This window comes from Lissotriton helveticus, chromosome 5_1 (assembly GCF_964261635.1).
Source record: "Lissotriton helveticus chromosome 5_1, aLisHel1.1, whole genome shotgun sequence".
Taxonomy (NCBI): domain Eukaryota; kingdom Metazoa; phylum Chordata; class Amphibia; order Caudata; family Salamandridae; genus Lissotriton; species Lissotriton helveticus.
The window spans coordinates 109,262,054-109,280,546 of record NC_136065.1 but is presented as its reverse complement, the minus strand read 5'-3'; positions in this window follow the sequence as shown (position 1 = coordinate 109,280,546).

Sequence of the window (18,493 nt, the reverse complement as noted above, 5' to 3'; positions counted from 1 at the left end):
GCTTGGCAGTTTGGGCTGGACTGTTCCCATGAGGCACAGGGTCAGACTGATTTGCATATAGCCATGGCTGAACTGGGGTGGCAGAGTGGGCTAAAGAACGGTGATGGATCAAATCCAGATCTTTTGACTGGGTGTGAGTGTTTGATTGGTTCAGTTGCTCCGTCCATCACCACCCCCTTTTGTACCGCTTTGGCCGCCATAAGTGTGGCAGGGTATGCTCAGACGTGAGTCCCTTGCTCACTTTGCCACTGGATTCAAGCAAACCGGGCTGAAGACGGCTGGAATGCCAGAAACCGGTCCTCAGAAGCTTATTTCCGGTCCAGGGAAGGCATGGCTTGGCAGTTCGGGCTGGATTGTTCTCATGAGGCACAGGGTTAGACTGATTTGCATATAGCCATGTCTGAACTGGGGTGGGCTAAAGAAGGGTGATGGATCAAACCCAGATCTTTTGACTGGGTGTGAGTGTTTGATTGGTTCAGATGCTCCGTCCATCACCACCCCCTTTTGTACCACTCTGGCCACCATAAGTGTGGCAGGGTATGCTCAGACGTCAGTCCCTTGCTCACTTTGCCACTGGATTCAAGCAAGCCGGGCTGAAGACGGCTGGAATGCCAGAAACCTGTCCTCGGAAGCTTGTTTCCGGTCCAGGGAAGGCATGGCTTGGCAGTTCGGGCTGGACTGTTCCCATGAGGCACAGGGTCAGACTGATTTGCATATAGCCATGTCTGTACTGGGGTGGTGGAGTGGGCTAAAGAACGGTGATGGATCAAACCAAGATCTTTTGACTGGGTGTGAGTGTTTGATTGGTTCAGATGCTCCGTCCATCACCACCCCCTTTTGTACCGCTTTGGCCGCCATAGGTGTGGCAGGGTATGCTCAGAAGTGAGTCCCTTGTTCACTTTGCCACTGGATTCAAGCAAGCCGGGCTAAAGACGGCTGGAATGCCAGAAACCGGTCCTCGGAAGCTTGTTTCCGGTCCAGGGAAGGCATGGCTTGGCAGTTCGGGCTGGACTGTTCCCATGAGGCACAGGGTCAGACTGATTTGCATATAGCCATGTCTGAACTTGGGTGGCGGAGTGGGCTAAAGAACGGTGATGGATCAAACCCAGATGTTTTGACTGGGTATGAGTGTTTGATTGGTTCAGATGCTTCGTCCATCACCACCCCCTTTTGTACCGCTTTGGCCGCCATAAGTGTGGCAGGGTATGCTCAGACGTGAGTCCCTTGCTCACTTTGCCACTGGATTCAAGCAAGCCGGGCTGAAGACGGCTGGAATGCCAGAAACCGGTCCTCGGAAGCTTGTTTCCGGTCCAGGGAAGGCATGGCTTGGCAGTTCGGGCTGGACTGTTCCCATGAGGCACAGGGTCAGATTGATTTGCATATAGCCATGTCTGAACTGGGGTGGCAGAGTGGGCTAAATAACGGTGATGGATCAAACCCAGATCTTTTGACTGGGTGTGAGTGTTTGATTGGTTCAGATGCTCTGTCAATCACCACCCCCTTTTGTACCACTTTGGCCGCCATAAGTGTGGCAGGGTATGCTCAGACGTGAGTCCCTTGCTCACTTTGCCACTGCATTCAAGCAAGCCAGGCTGAAGACGGCTGTAATGCCAGAAACCGGTCCTCGGAAGCTTGTTTCCGGTCCAGGGAAGGCATGGCTTGGCAGTTCGGGCTGGACTGTTCCCATGAGGCACAGGGTCAGACTGATTTGCATATAGCCATATCTGAACTGGGGTGGCGGAGTGGGCTAAAGAACGGTGATGGATCAAACCCAGATCTTTTGACTGGGTGTGAGTGTTTGATTGGTTCAGATGCTCCGTCTATCACCACCCCCTTTTGTACCGCTTTGGCCGCCATAAGTGTGGCAGGGTATGCTCAGACGTGAGTCCCTTGCTCACTTTGCCACTGGATTCAAGCAAGCCGGGCTGAAGACGGCTGGAATGCCAGAAACCGGTCCTCGGAAGCTTTTTTCCGGTCCAGGGAAGGCATGGCTTGGCAGTTTGGGCTGGACTGTTCCCATGAGGCACAGGGTCAGACTGATTTGCATATAGCCATGTCTGAACTGGGGTGGCAGAGTGGGGTAAAGAACGGTGATGGATCAAACCCAGATCTTTTGACTGGGTGTGAGTGTTTGATTGGTTCAGATGCTCCGTCCATCACCACCCCCTTTTGTACCACTTTGGCCGCCATAAGTGTGGCAGGGTATGCTCAGACGTGAGTCCCTTGCTCACTTTGCCACTGCATTCAAGCAAGCCAGGCTGAAGACGGCTGTAATGCCAGAAACCGGTCCTCGGAAGCTTGTTTCCGGTCCAGGGAAGGCATGGCTTGGCAGTTCGGGCTGGTCTGTTCCCATGAGGCACAGGGTCAGACTGATTTGCATATAGCCATGTCTGAACTGGGGTGGCAGAGTGGGCTAAAGAACGGTGATGGATCAAACCCAGATCTTTTGACTGGGTGTGAGTGTTTGATTGGTTCAGATGCTCCGTCCTTCACCACCCCCTTTTGTGCCAAATCATTTTTGGCATTTACTGAGTCAAGCAAGGCCATTGTGCATGGCTTTGTGTGGTTTAGTAAATATAAAGTAACACATTAGCGCATTGCACTGCCTTGCATTACTTTGTGTTAGGTGTGTGTGAAGCATTGGCGTTCCTATGCATCCACCCTTGTAATTTGATGCAAATCCAGATTTACAAAGACTTGCAAACATGGGTTTGGGCCAAAATGGCACACCTACCCAACAGAGGCCTAACGAGGAGAAATATATTAATTTCTCCTCATGACTTCTTCTTTCCAAGTGTGCTTCAGAATGCCTCTTTGGATTGTTTTTGTGCAGGAAGGTGCCCCTTCCTGCACAAAAACAACCCTACCCATCACACTGGCACCCTTGCACTATGGTTCAAGGGGGTCTGTGTTGGCTCAGGGCAGCACACACTGTGCCAGAGCAATGTAATCACAGAAATGCTCTATATTTTTGTAAATATGGGGTATTTCTGTACTCTCCCTTCCACATAAGGCAGCGCAGTAAGGCTCTTGTTCCAGGTAATACCAGGCCTGGCATCAGTATCCCAAATACTGGTCCTTAACAGATTGTGGCATAGAATGGGTAAGCCTGAGATTGCCAGGTTGTTTACCACATGTTCTCAGATTCCAGACCCTTTTTCTTTCACATTTTCCACCTGCATCCAGGGTGAGCTATCAACAGTAAACCTGCAGAATTACCACTCAGCACAACTCTGAAAAAAGATTTACAAGCCCCTTGCAACTCCTTTATGCCGCTGTTGTCTCACTTTTGTGACGTAGCGGTGGCGTAAACAATGCGCCACTGTGCAACATATTTACAACGTGACGCATCTAGTGAGATGCGTCACGTTGTACAGCCCTGTAAAAGTGACGCAGTTAAATCTACAAGATTTCACTGAGTCACTTTTATGTCCCCGCTGTGGCAAAACTTTACGCCTGCTTGTAGCAGGCGTAAGGAGTGTCGCAGCACAGCAAGTATAGGGCACCCCTGAGCAGTGCTGGAGTTGCGTCATACTTGCGACACAACTCCAGCACTGCGTCACCTTTACGCCGTCAGATGCATCACGCATCTCTCTATACTTGTGCCACGGTGCGCCACATCGTAAATGCGGCGGATCCGTGGTGGCGCAAGGATTTTAACCGTCACGCAAAATAACTGGCGCATCCCTGCTGATATGCAAGGATGCGCCAGTTATTGTAAATCTGCTCCTTCATGTTTTACACAGGAACAAGATACCAACCACTGCCTAGGGTTATGACCTCGAATGAGGCTTCTGGTCCCAGCTTGTTCCCTTGACCAAAGCTCTTCCATCCTTCCATGCCCTTCCGAAGGTGGGCTCTCACTGAAACAGAGTCCATTGTGCATTCAGCGTTATGTATTAAACGAAGCATCCTTTTGACCTGGAAGCACTCAGAAGTGATGGAGTTTGCGGTGCTGTGATGGACAGCTCTCCTTCTCACCTGTTCCTGTGTTCGCCCATTGATAATGAACTCAGTCCCCACAGGCTTTATTCAGAATGCGTCCCTCGGTTCATCAATTAAGAGAAGCAGGAACACTCTCAGCAGAGTTTCAATGGTTATAGCTCAGGGATTTGAATACTGGCTCAAATTCCTTTCAGATTTTTATTAAATAGGCTTTGCTGGCTCATGCCCTCAAGTGCTAAAATATGATAAAAAAACAGCAATAAAAAACACATTTAGCTGAAACCTTCAATTAAGCCTTTAAACGACATAGGGAATGCTGATAAGAACCCTCCAGCCTTATCTAACGCTCGACCTTCCAGCCCTGGCCATTATTATGGGCTGGTTCTGTCCCCTCTAAAATGTGTGCTGGTTAAAGCTCAAGGAAGTGACGCATGAGACAGTCACTCCGAAATACAGATGAAAGCAAGCTTGGACCTCGCTTATGGACGTCATAAATGTTGACACATTCTTACACAAAGTGGTACAAAAGGGGGTGGTGATGGACGGAGCATCTGAACCAATCAAACAATCACACCCAGACAACAGATTGGGTTTAATCCATCACCGTTCTTTAGCCCACTCTGTCACCCCAGTTCAGACATGGTCATATGCAAATCAGCCTGACCCTGTGCCTCATGGGAACAGTCCAGCGCGAACTGCCAAGCCATGCCTTCCCTGGACCGGAAACAGGCTTCCGAGGACCGGTTTCTGGCATTTCAGCCGTCTTCAGCCCGGCTTGCTTGAATCCAGTGGCAAAGTGAGCAAGGGACAATCTTACACAAGGCATTGATGTCTAGGCATTGCAATCCACTCAGCTACAAACAAGCTGCCGAGGACCCCGGCCTCGCTTCTGCCCTTACCCCACAAGCACACGCGCCTAGTGAATATTGTTATGTTGCACTTTTTGTGCAGCGCTTTCTCTTACCTCAAGGAGCATTGTGGTTGAGTGGTCTTATGCAAAATGCCAGTATCTCACTCAATGGAGTATTAGTGGATTACAGGTGGCTGAATAGTAGTGTCTGGTCAGCAGAGAGCGGGGGAGCATGAGAAATCATGGGCAGTGAGAGCAGCAGAGGTTTGGGGCCAATGGGAGAAGGCAACTGAGGAGGACCCAAGGGTGACAGTGAGAGGACCCAGGGCCTGACACAGACTTTGAAATCACGATACACTGTTTCAGAGAGGCCAGTGAGAGCCCGTGAGGGGCAGGTGACTGGCTCTCCCTTACCCCAATGTAAGTCACAATTACTGTTGATACAAAATCAATACCACAGACTTATTTTACTTATATGTCATTGTTCTATTTCCAACGAATATTCATTCTAGCCTTGCAGAAATTCAAGACTGATGCCCCCAACCTCCACGACCTGATGATGACCCCCGATGAATAGTGATGTTGAAACATGTTGACACATTGGGCAACTGGATCAGGATATTTGGCAATATTAGGCATGTTGGATACATGCATTTATTTTGTACCATAATCCTTGCATTCCATTGGTATTTTGCATTTTTGTTTATATACATTTGTCTAGTATTTTACTAATAGTGTGTGAGCAGCTGGTACCAGGGGCTAGATGTAGGTAATTGAAATTTACCGAACCTAAAATACCGAATTTTACCGATTCGGTATTTTAGAATCGGTAAATGTTTTGTAGGTAAAAAATCTGTATTTTTTACAGATTCGGTAAAATTTGGAATCTGCCATTCGGAATTTACCGATTCGGTAATTACCGAATCAGTATTTACCGAATCTGTATTTCTCATTCATTCCTAGGGGCCTTTTGGCCCATAGGAATTAATGGCAAATACCGATTCGGTAAATACCGAATCGGAAAGCAAATAAAAGTGAAACTGAATCAGGCAGCCAATCAGGTGCTACCACCCTCCCCCTCCTTGCCAGGAAGCGGCTACACAGGCAGCTGCAAGTAATTAGAAGCTTCTGGAGAGGCAGTTGGAGCTGAGCTGAGTCCCTGAGCCACAGAAAAAGTTTTGCGCTTTTAAACTGTGAAAATGGCAAGCAGCAGTGAAAAGGAATAGCCAGAGAGGAAGAGAAAAATAAAATTTAGCACCATGGAGCTGCAGGTCCTTGTGGAGGAGGTGGTGAAGGAACACCAGAAATTGTTTGGCAAGCTGTCCCTGACTGTGGCTGAATCTGCCAAAAGGAAGATTTGGCTGGACATTCAAGCAAAGGTGAATGCTGTAGGAGTGACTCCAAGGGACATAGACGACCTGAAAAAGAGGTGGTATGACCTCAAGAGCCTGACCAAGAAAATAATTGCTGAGCTCCACCAACAGGCTAACAAAACTGGAGAAGGGAAGAACCGTGCACCCCCCCTGACTGACCAGGAGGAGCTGGTGGGGTCCACCATTGAACCAGAGAGCGTCTGTGGACTGGGAGATGCAGACAGCTCAGCCAGAGCTGCCACCAGAAAAGGTAAGATGCATGCACAGCAATCAACCCCTCCCCATCAGCCTTCCCTTTTCCATATGTGGCAAATTTAACCCCAGTCCAGTAGAGGCAGCACTATACAGGAGCAATGCATTATGGGACATGTAGCCAGTAAATGAAAGACCATGTCATACAGCACAGCAAGCAACAAGTTAGGCAAATCATTTCAGACATAATCAAGCACAGGCAACATGTACAGTGTTTAAGTGAGAATTATTTAATTGTAGTGGCTGTGAGGCAGTAGCACCAAGCTAATGTACGCTTATATGTCCATAGGCGAGACATCTCGCAGGCGTACCAATGAGACGGAAGGCACGGCCCTAGAGAGGGATGACAGCCAGGAGCCAGGCCCAAGTGCAGAGAATGTCACAGAGGACACAGGTGCACCAACTACACAGCCACCATCCCAAGACCCAGAAATGTCTCCACATATGCAGGCGTCCCCAGAACGTTCAGGATCCTCTCTGCTACTGCCCTCACCTGAACTGCCTGCATCACTGCCTCTAACAACACCTGCATCACAAAGAGCAGGAGGCATGTAGTTGCCCCACTAGTCCAAATAGAGTCAGCAGGTGACATGGAGGGGGATGACACACAAACCTTGGCTGTGGAAGGTAGCCCTGCCTCACAGCAGTCCAGTGCAGAGGTTGGCCGTATAGGTACCAGACGCCGCAGGCACAGAGAAAACATTGTAGCAGCACATGTGGAGGGTCCAAGTGTCTTCCGTCGGCTTGAGGGTAGCATGGTGAAAATCCAAAGGATGCAGGGGAAGGTCATCCACTCTGTGCAAAGCCAGATGAGTAACCTAAACACAAATATGGAAGATATAGGGAAGGGTATCAGAGAACTGGTTGATGTTAACAAGGAGATGGCTGCAGGGATGCCGGACATGACACAATCGGTGCAGCTTCTGTGCAGCAAACTGGACCAGGACATGTTAGCAAGGCGCAAGGAGAGGCAGAGTGCGCAGCAGCAAAGTAAAGCAATAAACCGCCTGGCCACAGCCACTTCCCTGCTATGCAGATGATGCATTAACATGAAAGAGGGCCTCACACACAACAGCAATAAGGTGTCTAGGGGCATTGCTAGGATGACCAGTGCTGTAGAGGTGCTGATAAATGCACAGACAGCACAAATTGCTGCTCTGGATGTACCAGAAAGTGAGGAAAGCACCAGTAGGAGCAGCATGACAAGCCCCCTTGTTGTAGAGACACGGAGGAGCAGCAGGCGCCATGGTGAGGCAACAGCCCAAACGCACAGTGCAGAGAGCCAGCCACTTACATCTGGCACTGGTAGGCGTGGGCGGAAATGACTTGTTCAGTAAATGGGGAAGTGACCCAGGACTACCATTATTAAATGGATGACATTTGTGTTGCACATTTGTGCTTTTGAATACCTGTGTAGTGCCAAATATTAAACTACGTTGGGTGCATACTCTACCTGTCTGTGTCTCTTTACTTACTTAAAAGTAGTTGCGTGTGATCTCTGCCCGTCTGTGTGTGTCGCAACTCCTACTGTGTTGGGTTCGGGCAGTGCATGTTCATCATCATGGTCCTCATAGTCACTCAATTCCACCTCGGTGTCCTTCTTAGTGGTAAGGTTGTGCAACATTGCACAAGTTGCAATCATCTTACAGCAGGTGATTGGTGTATACTGGCGTGCCCCTTCACTTTTGTGTAGGCAGCGGAACCTGCTTTTTAACAGCTCAAAGGTGCGCTCCACAATGTTCCTAGTAGATTTGTGAGACTTGTTGTATCGCCTCTGGCTGGGGGTTGAAGGGTTGAGGTAGGGTGTCAGGATGAAAGAGCGGACGGCATATGCACTATCCCCTATTTGAAAATGAGAAAGACATTACTCACATGCACACATACACATACATCTGCAATATCTATCAACAGAGTGTCACACAGTGTTTTACCTAGCACGTATCCTTCACCAAATTCCCCCGCTGTCAGGCGTGTGTAGATCCCACTGTTCTGAAAGATGTAGGAGTCGTGTGTACTTCCTGGGAACTTGGCCACTATGTCCGTGATAATGTAGTTTGCATCACAGATTACCTGTACATTGATTGTGTGGGTTGACTTCCTGTTTCTGTAAATGTACTCTGTGGCAGCAAGTGGGCATATTGGATATGGGTGCCATCAATACAGCCGATGACGTGTGGGAAATGTGCAATTTGATAAAAGTCAGGCTTGGTCTTGAGCAGTTCGGCGTGAGCTACAGGGAAGTTGATGTAATGATGCATTCTCTGCATCATGGCCTCTAGGAACTTCCTGAAGAAACGGGACAGGCAGCTCTGGGACACCCGACCTATTGCAGCGATCACACTCTGGTAGCTCCCAGAGGCAAGCAGGTGTAGGCTACACAGCACCTGCACATGGGTTGGGATGGCGTGCGCCCTTGAGGATGGGTGCTCCAAAAGTGGGTGGAGGTCCCTGATCAAGTCCAGGATGGTGTGGGGGTGTAGCCTGTACCTTTGCAGGATCTCTGCCTCAGTTAGTTGAAATAGCGTGATCCTCTGCCTGTACACTTGCTCCTCCCTTCTCCAGATCCTCTCTCCTGCTGCCTGTAGCTGTAGCCACCTCGCTATCACGTAGAATGCCGCTATTCTGGTCACACTGTTGCATTTTGGGCCTTTTTTTATAGCCTGCACCTGGTTACCACCTGCTTTCAATCCATGGTAAATACCGACTCTTAAATACCGAATTTCATGCAAATTCGGTATTTTAGAGGTTACCTACATCTCAAAAGTCATTTTTTTCCATTTCTAATTTACCGAATCGGTAAATTTACCGAATCAGTAGTTTTTTTGGCCCCTACATCTCAAAATCCAAATACCGGTCGGTAACGGCCGAAATTCGGTATTTTCGGCCATTACCGACCGGTATTTGGCTACCTACATCTGGCCCTAGATTTACTAAATGTCACACTACTCAATGCAGCAAATGAAGTTGCCGCACTGAGCTGCGTGAAAGGAAGAGACTCTGCTTGGGCTGGTGCACTTTGAGCTGCTTAGTGCCAGCATTGGCACCCTTCAGCCATGGAACAAGGGTGTCTGCATTAACATCTGTATAGATTTTGTGAATAAAAACTATTCTTTTAGGCTTACTTCTCCTTGTATGTGTTGCAGAATGAGGATTAATGAGACCATCTACCACTTCGCCGCGCTCGCGCTGTTACTAGCGCGGAGTATTTTTTAAAGTCTCCTGTTCTGTATTTGGGTTCGTTTTTGTTCTATTCACCCCTGTTTTAAGCCTGCCTGTCTGCAGCCAGCGCCCCTCTCTCCCCTCACCTGCACTTAAAAAAACGTCATTTTCTGCCTGTAAAGCACCACCACTTTGGTGGGTCCGGGTCCTGGGGGTCACTTTGGGCGCCATCTTTGTTTGGGCTACCTCAGCCGGCGGCGGCCGCCATCTTGGAGCGGACTCGCACGCTCAGGCTTGATTGGAGCGCCTACTTAAAGTCGCTCCCTCACGCGCAGCGTGACGCGCAGGTGGACGCCCTTGCTTAGCCTGAGTCGTGCCGGAGTCCTGCCCGTCTGCGCCCGTCAGCGTCCCGGAGGCGTCGGGGCGGCGGGGGACCCCGGTCCGGCGATACTTTGGCTGAGATGATTTGCTATTCCTCTGCGACACTGCGGGACATGCGGGGCCATTCCAGCTCCTGCCGCTCCGTCTTCCCTGGGCGGTTTAGGGGCAAACGACGTTGCCCGGGCTGTGGCTGGACGCCTTCTTGGACTCGTGTCACAGTTCCCCGCCCAGCAACAGCTGGCGTGAAGCATCTTTGCCTGCTGCTGAATACGAGGTCGGTAGGACGCCACGCCCTGCATATTTACGATCTTCTGGTCAGGGAAAATCCCCTGTGTTTGTTATTGACCGAGACCTGGCTGGGAGAGGCTTCCAATTCGGACGTCTTCTCAGCCATTCCTCCGGCGTATAATATCTTCCGGCAGGACAGAGTTAAGGGGAGGGGTGGGGGAGTGGCGGTAGTGGTGAAAAAGAGCGTTTCCTGCTCAGTGCTTCCCCTGAACTCCATTGGGAGCGCCGAGTCGCTCGCCTTCACGCTCAGACTGTCCCCGGGTCAGGCTCTGAAGGGGTTGCTGGTTTATAGACCACCAGGCCCTGTGGGATCCTTTCTGGAAGATCTGCAGACAGCCGTCTCTGAGCTGGCGCTGACCACACAGCATTGTGTTGTGGCTGGCGATTTCAACTTCCACCTTGACGCGGCGGATGACCCAGATGCGGCCAAATTGCTGGATGTTACTTCTCCGCTGGGTCTCATACCGTTCGTGTCAGGGCCAACACATGAGAAGGGGCATACCCTGGATCAGGTGTTTTCGTCTGTCCCACTCATGGAGGTTGATACCCTGCAGGTGCTCTGGACCGATCACAGGTTGATCAGATTTTCGGTGCTGGAGTGCGCGCGGCCGGATAACAGAGCGTCTACCCTGTTTAGACCGGCCTCGAGAGCGCTGCACAGAGTGACACCTGATATGCTAGAGCAGGCGCTGCTGGATCACCCATGTCATCTCTCGGGTGATTTGGATAGTGACACTGAGACTCTGCAGCTATGGCTCACTGACAGGCTGGACGATCTTGCCCCTAAGGCAGCCCCCCGGTCCTCGGCGGCACGGCAATCTGCACCGTGGTTTATGGAGGCGCTTCGCGTGGCTCGTAGCCAATGCAAGGTGGCCGAGAGGGCCTGGCGCCTTTTGTATGATGGGGAGGCTAAACTCGCCTATAAGGCGGCGGTGAAGGCCTACCACCGGGACATCCTGGGTGCCAAGAGGGATTATCTGGCTAGGAGGATTGAGGCATCTGCGAACTCCTGTAAGGAGATCTTTAATATTGTGAAGGAGTTTACGACCCCCAGCTCCCATCCGCCCCCACTAGCTTCGTCGGATGCATGGGCGTGTGATCATGCCGGTTTCTTCACTAATAAGATCAAGGCGATTCAGGCCACCTTCGTGGAGGGACCGGATGGAAGTGGCGTTATGAGGGCGGATTGTGGACTTCCGCATACACCTGCGGCGGTGCTGTCCGATTTCCCTGTTGTTTCCAGCGATGTGTCTAGGTCGCTGCTGGCCAATCTTAAATCTGGTTCGCCACTTGACCCCTGCCCTGCCAAATTCCTGGCCGGGATGGCGGCAGTGGTGAATCCACTGGTCAACCCCATCCTCAATGCCTCCTTGAGGGAGGGGAGGGTCCCCAGTTCTTGGAAAAGAGCGATGGTGATCCCCCTCCTAAAAAAACCGGGTCTCGACGCCGAGGCTTTGGCCAATTATAGGCCAATCTCGCTTCTTCCGGCGCTAGCGAAGATTACAGAAAAACACGCCCACGGTGTCCTGTCGAGCTTTTTGGAAGCTAACAATCTGCTCCATATATCCCAATCCGGTTTCCGTCCTAATTTTAGCACGGAAACAGCTTTGTTGGAGGTTACTGAGATCATCAGGGAGACCTTGGATGTCGGCGGCAGGGCCATGTTGGTCATGTTAGACCTATCGGCGGCTTTCGACACCGTCCCCCATAAGGCGCTTCTAGCTAGGCTATATGACATCGGCCTAAGGGGGACGGTACTCAGGTGGTTTACTTCTTTCCTTGAAGGCCGCCGCCAGACGGTCTGGGTTTCCCAGAGTTCCTACGAGATGCCGCCACTGGGAGTCGGGGTTCCACAGGGTTCTGTGTTGAGCCCCATGTTGTTTAACATCTTTATGTCCCCTTTGGTGGCCTTGGTGGAGGCATACGGGCCCAGATCGTCTCTTATGCCGACGACACGCAACTCCTCTTCACATGCGGGAAAGACCAAGAGTTTGATGGAGAGAGAATTCGGGACTGTCTTGCATTGGTCTTCGACTGGTTCCAGCGGAACAGTCTGAGGGCCAACTCAAGTAAGTCTGAGGTTCTATTCTTTGGTTGCGTCGCCGATCCGGAGTGGCAGCAATGGTGGCCGTCCGACATGAGCCCTCCGGCACAGTCCTCTTTGGTGGCCAAGAATTTGGGTGTCAAACTAGACAACCAGCTGTCGCTGAGAATTCATATTCTTGGTCTGGCTGGCACCTGCTACGGAATCCTGAAAATGCTCCGTAAATTTCTGCCTCTGCTGTCTGAGGAGCACAGGAGGATTACTGTGCAGGCTCTTGTCGGCTCAAGGCTTGACTATGCTAATGCCCTCTTTCTTGGCCTCCCTGACTACCTGGTTCAGCGCCTTCAGGTGGTGCAGAACTCTGCCGCCCGGGCTATTTTTGGCCTACGCAGACGAGCTCGAGCTTCCGGGCTGCTTCAGACGCTACACTGGCTGCCTATCAGGAAGCGGATCCAGTTCAAATCCCTGACTCTGATGCATAAAGCCTTATATGGATCAGGGGCTGGATATCTGCGGCGGAGACTGGCTTTCTATCGTCCAGTCCGCTCCCTGCGTTCGGAATCCCTCTTTAAAGCGGTGGTCCCGCGGGTGAGGAAGGCCCGCGTGGGAGGGCGTTCTTTCAGCTGCAGAGCCCCCCAGCTGTGGAATTTGCTTCCTCTTCCGCTCCGCAGCACTGCCAATTTGCTCCAGTTCAGGAAGAGCCTGCAGACCTGGCTTTTTAATCTTTAGTCTGTTTTTACTGTCTATTGCTCTTATTGTTTTCCTCTGTTGCTTTCTTTCCTCATTTTAGCTGTGCTGTGTTATTTTTACTCTGAGCTGCAGGTGGAAAGCGCCGGGACACTCATATCGAGTAGCCGTGCGCTATATAAAAGTTACATAACATAACATAAGATAACATTAATAAAGATATTTCTCTTTGTTATTGTGGCCTAAGGTAGGCACACCATTTTGGTGCAAATCTATGTTCACAAGTCTTTGTAAATATGGGTTTGCATTAAAATACATGGGTGGGTGCACAGGAATGCCCTTGCTCCACCCAGGTAACGCCTACCTGATGCAAGGTAGTGCAAGGTAGGGCTACGCAATGCCTTGTGTTACTTTGCAAATCCAGAAATAGATTCTGTGCAGGTGCTGTGCCAAGAAAGTGACACAACCCGATGCAGAATCCAAGTACATTTGGGCCCTGATCTCTAGATACCATTTTGTATAAACAGGTTTAAAATGTCGAGAGACATTATAGCAATTTATTTTCTTCATAAGGTCCTCTGCGTGACACTGCTGTCTCAGAGTACATAAATCGTTCATAGTGTGCCTGTAAAAATCTTATGTACCAGAATTTATTTAAGTTCATATAACCTTGCCACCAGTTATATATAGCCCTAGTTTCCTGATGAATTAATGGCCAACCTCTGATCACAGATGCCTGCTTCCAATTAATTCATTTGACTGCATTGGACAATCCTTTCTGATTTGTCCCCCAAGTAATACTTTCGTTCCTGTTCAGCAGATTGGACTCGGTACACAAAGCGATTTGTTATTGGACATTTGACTTTCACAAGCAAATAACCTTGTTTTACAGTTGTAAAAACTGATTTTTTTGTATTTACAAAACTTGGGGCTTCATTGTAATGTTCGTGGGTACTTGTCGGTGGCCATCCCACCGTCATCTATGCCATCGGTCCAACCGCTGGATTACGATTTCTGTGGTCAGAGCCAGTTAGGCAGGGGAAAAGATCGCCACCTCTGACAGGTTTAAGGAGCCCATCAGGACGGTGGTTGGATTCCTAATCTTTACAATGGTTTCAGGCACCACTGTAGGGATTTGAATATCCCTTTCCGATTACCTTTCCATGGCTGTCCCACCGACATGAACAGGCAGCCCGGAAAGGGACTATGGGAGCCCCAGCCGGACTCGACCCCTTTCGGCCTCCACTATGGGCCAAGGGGGGCACATGTGGTGCCCCCAAATCCATGCATCGTGTGCCAGGCATAACACGGTTCCTGGCACACGGTGCATGGATGTTTGAAACATGCCCTTTTCTATTGTGGCGTGTGCTGCTGCGGCACTTTTCCAGGCCGTAGCACAAGAAGCAATAGAAAAGGGCATGTTTATGACCGTCTGAATGAGGGTCGCATCAGAATATGTTGGGAAGAACCGCCGAATACTAGACGGGTGGCTACCATCCCGCAACGATGGCAGTCGGATGCTTGTTTGACTGCCAGTGTAATAAGGCCCTAAGTTTTAGACTACTAAAGGAATTTACTTGCACAAAGATACTCATATGAGTAGAACGATGGGTGTGGGTAAGCAAGGGCTGGGATGCCCTATGAGTTTGGGCTATCGATCAAAAATACCCATTTCCTGTTGTTACCATTAGAACTAGATGGATAAAGGTTATACACAGTGAAGAGGCAGAAACACATTCTCATTTGCCTAACCAACTTAAGAGGAGCTGCTCAAAAAATGACTTGTGCCTGATTCAAGAAATTTGTATGTGAGAACACTGCGGGAAGGCATAGTAATCTGTAATTTGACGCTTCTGGAATGTTAAATTCGAGGAACAATTGTGTCTAAAGATAGTCTATGTGATAAGACTGCAATATTGATTGTATAGAAATGATCGAGATTTCTGATGATTTTTAATATGTCAGTTGTTATTGTCTCTTTGTGTTTTAATGAATTTATGATGTGAAATGTTTTTATGAATTGCGATTAGTGTTTTTCGTCTTTTAATATTATTTCCTGATTCATTGGTCGACATTTCTGTACATTGAATAAAAAATTGTGATATCTTTGCAATATTTGTGATTTTTATAATCATATGTTGGGTTATCGACAGTTTATCATTTGGAGATACAGTATGTATGATAGATGGTTGAATGCTGAGTAGAGATGGTGAATTAATCAAGGGTAAACTCTTTTTACTGTTATAGTAATCTGTAAAACAGTAGAACACTAGCCATCTGTTTTCACCCTTACAACATTTTTTGTATAATTTTAGCATACACTTGGGGGAAGATTTACAAGCCTCTTGTGACATGTTTATGACACCGCTGTGTCACTTCTGTGACACAGCAGCGTCGTAAACCAGGCGACAGATTTACAACGTGACGCATCTAGTGAGATGCGTCACGTTGTAAAGCCCTGCACTAAATTATACCTGCGTCAGCTATAATGTAGGTAGGGTGGGCGTTCCGTCGCAAGGAAGCCCTGTAAAAGTGACGCAGTGAAATCAACAAGATTTCACGGAGTCACTTTTACGTCTATGCTGCGTCAAAACCTAATGTCTGCTTGAAGCAGGCGCAAAGAGTGATGCAGCATGTTAAGTATAGGGCGCCCCTTAGCATTGCTGGAGTAGTGCTGAGCTTGCGACACGACTCCAGCAATGCGCTGCCCTTACGCCAGAAGAAGCGACACGCATCTGGCTATTCTTGTGCCATAGTGCATCGCATTGTAAATGCGGCGCATCCGTTGTGGTGCAAGGGCATTCCTGCGTGTCGCATCTTTACTGCTGCATCACTCCTCATATGCAGGGCTGCGCCAGTCCTTGTAAATCTGCCCCCTGTAGTTTTGTTTACATTTAGAACTGTCATTTATTGACTTTTTTTAGTTGAATTTACTGTGATTAATCCAATTTAATACATTAGGTTCTTATAGAGTGTCTTTTCCTTGTAAAAGATGTTACTTGCCGTAGCAACAACTGGCATCAATAAGTTAGAATATTTTTTGATCTATTAAAAATGTTAATATTCATTATCCCTTTATAACAAAGTTTACTTGTGCTAGCCTAATATGACTTAACTGCATTATCACCTGAATGATATACATCGAATCTTTAAAAAAATCTTAGTAACATGTTATTTCAACCTGATTAAATGTATGGGTTTAAAACGGATGCTTATATGCATGTAGCAAAATAAATGTACATTTATTGATTAATGTATTATAAATCACAATGCAAAAACATCTTCTTTTGTTTTATTTCTCAGAAAATAAAACATTCTTAAAGATGAGAAGGCTTCTATCAAACATGCTTCAATGACACCGCGATTAATTTTGAAAGACCAGTTGCCGCATAAAATAAAGAACACTTATTCAAGTTTGAATGGGCATAAGATATTAGATGTTTAAATAGGCCTACAAATACTGGATGAGTCTAGAACTTCATGGTCAATGAAAGTCTAATGGATAATTGTTTGTTCTTGCTTATATTGATGTATTTTGGCCATGAAACACATCATTTGGTGTATTCATACATGTGTAAATTATCCTCGTGATTAACCTCGAATGCCTCTAATAATCTATCTTCGGGAACTAAGGTCCAGATGTAGGTAGGCTTTTACCGGTCGGTAACGGCCGAAATCGGCTGTTACCGACCGGTAAAAGCCTTTTCCTATGTAGGAGGCTAGTTTACCGATTCGGTTCATAACGAATCGGTATCTACCGAATCATCATTTACCGATTCGGTATTTACAGAATTGGTAAATGAGATGTGCGCTTTAAGAATTCGTTAATTGCCACCAACAATTAGTTGGTGGTAAATAAGGAATTCCTATGTAAATGCATAAATGTGCATTTACACCTGTGCCATGTGACAGACATACATGCCCTTAGGGCATGTATGTATGCCACATGTGCACACCAGCACTAATCAGGGGTGCAACAGGGTGTCAAAGTGACACCCTGCCACCCTTGAATTTTTCCCAATTTTACCGAATCAGTAATTACCGATTTGGTAAATGACATTCATTCCTATGGGCCTCCAGGCCTGCCTGTAGCCTAGACCGCAAAAGAGTTCCATAAGTAGTTGGTTGGGGGTCAAAGATCACACTATCTCCCTTCTTGTGATGTTATGAGTAGGTCAAAGTGTGCGCACTGTGAATTCCTTTAGATATGGATGGACCTCAGATAATTCATTCAGACAATTGTTCCATCTGACTAGCGTGCGCTTGGAACAAATGCACTTTACAAAAAAAATCAGAAATTCCAGTTGGTTAAGTGATGCATCTGTGGCCAGTCATTCGGGTGAAGAGAAAATATTGTAGAAACAAAAAAGAATATTGGACCTTTTTCTCTCGTTCGGCGAGTGACTTTGCATCAGCTGTTAGCGAAAGTGATGCTAATTGCATTACATTCCAGAGCAAGGTAAAGGGTGCTGCCATTGTTATGTTCCTCATTCAAGAACTCTGCGGCCACGTGGGTGTATTCATTATATTGACGCCTCCGAATGCCAGCGATAAAACTCTAGAGATACAAGAAATGCAACCAAAAGTAGAAGAGCACCTTTTGTTCACATCGCATATTTCCACATGTGTAAGATTAAAAGGGATCTCGCTTGATTGAGGCCAGGAAGCGCAGCCAGCCCTTAAAAGGGATGAAAGGGAGCAGAAAATGTGGACTCTTTCTTCGTTGTCGTATCGCGCAAGAACCACACTCCACGCTGTTACTTGAAGCGTAAAAGGCCATTTTATTAGGACAAGGTTGCACTCCTTTAGACTTTATTACATAGTACATAAATGCAATAAATGTACTTTCCCCACCCCATACCGACTCATTTTCCATTCCTCCTTCTCAAAAGCATCTCACCTGTTTGACTATTCCCCATTCACTCGGTGACCTCCTTCCTCTCCCTATTCTCACCTTCACTTGCCCTCCAAGCATCCTCTGTTGAATTTCCTTCATTGCCTCCCGCGCCCCGCTATCAGTCACCCGTGTACCGTTCTCCCCCTCGAGGGGTGGATCGCCCGTATGTGACTCACCACCCCTCCAAAGTACCGCCACGCCTCTGCCCTGCAACCTGCCCTAAACTGGCACGCTCAGACCCGAAACCCCCCCCCAAGCCCATCACTTAAGACCTGTAGGGTGGGTGGGTGGACAAAGTTTTCTTAAGTCCCCCCTGTGGTGCTTAGGTGTTCAGAAGAGGCTGATTCTCCTCTCCGAAAACCTTTTAAGCCCTCCCAGATCCCACCCCTTCCTCTTGCCCCTCTAATCCCACCCCACACCTTGTCCTTCCGGTCTATGCGCGAAAACCCCAGGGGAAGCCTGGTCTGCGACCTTACTTCCCCTGGGGCCCGCATTCCAGCGTTTGTGCTGCCTATGGCGTACACGTGGACCCAGAGCATTAAAAAGTAAAATTATGATGCGGAGGACTTGAAGAAATCACCAAGAGGTGGCGCGTCCCTCGAATCCACGCGCTGCGC